This window comes from Triticum urartu, chromosome 3A, assembly GCF_056163025.1.
Source record: "Triticum urartu cultivar PI428250 chromosome 3A, HENAU_Tu73, whole genome shotgun sequence".
Taxonomy (NCBI): Eukaryota; Viridiplantae; Streptophyta; class Magnoliopsida; order Poales; family Poaceae; genus Triticum; species Triticum urartu.
The window spans coordinates 25,330,652-25,336,244 of NC_141875.1; positions in this window are offsets into that span (position 1 = coordinate 25,330,652).

Here is a 5,593-nt window from a genome sequence, read left to right on the forward strand (position 1 = left end):
AACCCCCCGGGAGGTAAATGGGCCTTAGTGGGCCTTTACGGAGAAGAGGAGAGGCGGCCAGGGATGGGCCGCGCGCCCCTCCCCCGTAGTCCGAATAGGACAAGGAGAGGGGGGCGGCGCCCCCCTTCCTTCTCTCTCTCCTCTTTCCCCCTCCCGAATCCTATTCCAACTAGGAAAGGGGGGAGTCCTACTCCCGGTGGGAGTAGGACTCCTCCAGCGCGCCTCTTCCCTAGGCTGGCCGCACCCCCCTTGCTCCTTTATATACGGGGGCTGGGGGCACCCCGTAGACACAACAATTGATCGTTTGATCTTTTAGCCGTGTGCGGTGCCCCCCTCCACCATAGTCCACCTCGATAATACTGTAGCGGTGCTTGATACATCTCCGTCGTATCTATAATTTTTTATTGTTCCATGCCAATATTCTACAACTTCCATATACTTTTTGGCAACTTTTTATACTATTTTTGGGACTAACATATTGATCCAGTGCCCAGTGCCAGTTCCTATCTGTTGCATGTTTTTGGTTTCGCAGAATATCCATATCAAACGGAGTCCAAACGGGATAAAAACGGACGGAGTTTATTTTCAGAATATTTGGAAAATCTGGAGGAAAAATCAACGCGAACCCGTGTCCGAGGTGGGGGGGCGCCCCCCCTAGGGCGCGCCCCTGACCCTCGTGACCCACCTTTAAGGCGGTTGACGCTCTTCTTTTGCCGCAAAAAAGCTAATTTTCAGAAAAAAAATCACAGCGAAGGTTTCAGGCCAGTCGGAGATACGGATCTCCATATATACACGAAACGGTGAAACAGAGCTAGAACAGAACGTAGAACCAGAGAGAGACAAAGAGATAGATCCAATCTCGGAGGGGCTCTCGCCCCTCCCACGCCATGGGAGCCAAGGACCAGAGGGGAAACCCTTCTCCCATCTAGGGAGGAGGTCAAGGAAGAAGAAGAAGAAGGGGGGCCCTCTCCCCCTTGCTTCCGGTGGCGTCGGAGCGCTGCCGGGGCCATCATCATCACCGCCATCTTCACCAACAACTTCACCGCCATCATCACCAACTCTTCCCCCCTCTATGCAGCGGTGTAACCTCTCTCTTACCTGCTGTAATCTCTACTTAAACATGGTGCTCAATGCTATATATTATTTCCCAATGATGTATGGCTATCCTATGATGTTCGAGTAGATGCGTTTTGTCCTAATGGCTATTTGATGATCAAGATTGGTTTGAGTTGCATGTTTTATTATTGGTGCTGTCCTATGGTGCTCTCCGTGTCGTGCAAGCGTGAGGGATTCCCATTGTAGGGTTTGCAATATGTTCATGATTCGCTTATGGTTGGTGGCGTGAGTGATAGAAGCACAGACCCGAGTAAGTAGGTTGTTTGCGTATTGGATAAAGGGGACTTGATACTTTAATTCTATGGTTGGGTTTTACCTTAATTATCTTTAGTAGTTGCGGATGCTTGCTAGAGTTCCAATCATAAGTGCATATGATCCAAGTAGAGAAAGTATGTTAGCTTATGCCTCTCCCTCAAATAAAATTGCAATAATTATTACCGGTCTAGTTATTGATTCCCTAGGGACAAATAACTTTCTCGTAACAGAAGCTCTTTACTAATTTAGTTGTGTCTTTATCTTAGCAGCCCCTAGCTTTTATTTACGTGCTCTTTACTTTCTTGCAAGCCTATCCAAAAACACCTACAAAGTACTTGTAGTTTCATACTTGTCCTAGGTAAAGCGAACGTCAAGCGTGCGTAGAGTTGTATCGGTGGTCGATATAACTTGAGGGAATATGTGTTCTACCTTTAGCTCCTCATTGGGTTCGACACTCTTACTTATCAAAAGAGGCTACAATTGATCCCCTATACTTGTGGGTTATCAAGACCTTTTTCTGGCCCGTTGCCGGGGAGCAATAGCGTGGGGTGAATATTCTCGTGTGTGCTTGTTTGCTTTATTACTATGTAATTTTTATTTGCTGTTCTTAGTTGTTCTTTATCTTTAGTTATGGATATGGAACACGAAATACCAAAAAAATTAGGTGTAGTTGTTGCTCATGGAGATGGGGAACTTCCTAAAACCCTCGATGCTGGTTATGTGAAAATTATTATGTACTACTTTAATAATCCTGTGAAAACCCCATTCAATTATGTAATGGGAGTAACGTTGGATCAACGTGAATACTTTAGGGATTACCACTTGGCACAAAAAGGGAAACTATTATGGGATCAAATTCATATATTGAAGTGGTATGCTTGGCAACTATGCGTGAGTTATGATTATACTTGTTGCTCTAGAATGAAGGCTCCACACCTTCCCTTTTCATGCAAATTTAATGATAATAAAACCTTAGCTTCTTATGCTAATGGTATATATGATTACTATGATGTGGAACAAATAGAAGAATTTGTTGCTTTTATGGGTGCTTATGAAATTGAATCTATGTGTAAAGAGTTTGAAGATTTTGATGATGCTGTTTATAGATCTGAAAATTTAGCTATCCTCAAATATTGCTATGAGAATTATGAATACAATTAAGAAATTAATGCACTTATTGAGAAAGTCTCCGCTGTCCAAGAAGAGACTAATATTTTTCAGGAGTCTATGGAAGAAGAAATTGATGAAACTGTGAGCTCATTGGATGAAAAAGATGAGGAGGAGAGCGAAGAACAAAAGGAGGAAGAGCGGATTGATCACCCGTGCCCACCTTCTAATGAGAGTAACTCTTCAACTCATACATTGTTTAATTCCCCTTCGTGCTTACCGAAGGATGATTGCTATGATGACTTTTATGATCCCGTTGATTCTTTTGAAATATCCCTTTTTGATGATGCTTGCTATGCTTGTGGCCAAGATGCCAATATGAATTATGCTTATAGAGATGAACTTGCTATAGTTCCATATGTTAAACATGAAATTGTTGCTATTGCACCCACGCATGATAGTCCTATTATCTTTTTGAATTCTCCAAATATACTATATCGGAGAAGTTTGCCCTTATTAAGGATTATATTGATGGGTTGCCTTTTACCGTTGCACATGATGATTTTGATAAGTATAATATGCATGTGCTTGCTGCTCCTACTTGCAATTATTATGAGAGAGGAACTATATCTCCACCTCTCTATGTTTCCAGCATGATAAAATTGCAAGAAACTGTTTATACTATGCATTGGCCTTTACTAGGTGTGCATGAATTGTTCTTTTATGACATACCGATGCATAGGAAGAGAGTTAGACTTCGTCATTGCATGATATATGTTACTTTTTGCTCACTACTAAATGCCAAATCATTGTTAATTAAAATTGGCTTTGATATACCTTGGGATCCGGGTGGATTCACTACTTGAGCACTATATGCCTAGCTTAATGGCTTTAAAGAAAGCGCTGCCAGGGAGACAACCCGGAAGTTTTAGAGAGTCATTTATTTCTGTTGAGTGCTTTCATATAGATTAAAAACAACAAAAATAAAGAGGGGAACCCAAAACTTTTTCAAAAAGAAAAGCGAAAGTGAGAAAGACGAGCATTGTTGAAGTGGGAGCTAGCCTTGAACTTTGTTCATGCTCACGGAAACTTTGTGAATCTTGATTATAGAAACGTTTCAACAAAAATAATTATCCCCTTGTACAATTCCATTGTATTATAAAAATAATGTGCCAAGGTTTGCCTTTAGGATGTTTACAATACTTGTTGGTTTGTACGGTGCATGACAGAAACTTTGGCTGTGGTGCGCGAATTTTAATTTTTTACTGGAACGTGAAATGGTTCTGATTATTTTTGAAATGCCTTGCTGTACAAATTGTTTATTTTTCCTAATTTGGGAAGAATTTTTCAAGTACCAGAAGTATGGTGAATGTTCATATTATTACAGACTGTTCTGTTTTAGACAGATTCTGTTTTTGATGCATAGTTTGCTTGTTTTGATGAAACTATCAATTATATCAGTGGATTAAGCCATGAAAAAGTTATGTTACTGTAGAGACAATGCAAAAACAAAATATGAATTGGTTTGCAACAGTACTCAGAGTAGTGATTTGCTTTATTATACTAACGGATCTTACCGAGTTTTCTGTTGAAGTTTTGTGTGGATGAAGTGTTCGATGATTGAGAAGGTTTCGATGTGAGAAGAAGGAAGAGAGGCAAGAGCTCAAGCTTGGGGATGCCCGAGGCACCCCAAGTAAATATTCAAGGAGACTCAAGCGTCTAAGCTTGGGGATGCTGGGAAGGCATCCTCTCTTTCTTCAACAAATATCGGTATGTTTTCGGATTCATTTCGTTCATGCGATATGTGCAATCTTGGAGCATCTTTTGCATTTAGTTTTCACTTTTTCTTTTATGCACCATGCTGGTATGAGATAGTCCTTGGTTTATTTATAGAATGCTCTTTTCACTTCACTTATATCTTTTGAGTATGGCTTTATAGAATGCTTCATGTGCATCACTTATATCATTTGAAGTTTGGATTGCCTGTTTCTCTTCACATAGACAACCGCCATTTGTAGAATGCTCTTTTGCTTCACTTATATTTGTTAGAGCGTGGGCATATCTTTTGTAGAAATTATTAAACTCTCTTGCTTCACTTATATCTATTTAGAGAGATGACAGGAACTGGTCATTCACATGGTTAGTCATAAAATCCTACATAAAACTTGTAGATCACTGAATATGATATGTTTGATTCCTTGCAATAGTTTTGCAATATAAAGGTGGTGATATTAGAGTCGTGCTAGTTGAGTAATTGTGAAATTGAGAAATACTTGTGTTGAGGTTTGCAAGTCCCGTAGCATGCACGTATGGTGAACCGTTATGTAACAAAGTCGGAGCATGAGGTGTTTATTGATTGTCTTCCTTATGAGTGGCGGTCGGGGACAAGCGATGGTCTTTTCCTACCAATCTATCCCCCTAGGAGCATGCGCGTAGTACTTTGTTTGGATGACTAATAGATTTTTGCAATAAGTATGTGAGTTCTTGATGACTAATGTTGAGTCCATGGATTATAACGCACTCTCACCCTTCCATCATTGCTTGCCTCTTCGGTACCGTGCATTGCCCTTTCTCACCTCGAGAGTTGGTGCAAACTTCGCCAGTGCATCCAAACCCCGTGATACGATACGCTCTATCACACATAAACCTCCTTATATCTTCCTCAAAACAACCACCATACCTACCTATCATGGCATTTCCATAGCCATTCCGAGATATATTGCCATGCAACTTCCATCATCATCATATACATGACTTGAGCAGTTATTGTCATATTGCTTTGCATGATCGTAAGATAGCTAGCATGATGTTTTCATGGCTTGTCCGTTTTTTGATGTCATTGCTACGCTAGATCATTGCACATCCCGGTACACCGCCGGAGGCATTCATATAGAGTCATATCTTTGTTCTAGATATCGAGTTGTAATATTGAGTTGTAAGTAAATAAAAGTGTGATAATCATCATTATTAGAGCATTGCCCAAGTGAGGAAAGGATGATGGAGACTATGATTCCCCCACAAGTCGGGATGAGACTCCGGACGAAAAAAATAAAAAAATAAAAAAAAAGAGAAAGGCCAAAAAAGATAGAAGGCCCAAAAAAAGAGAAAAAAATGA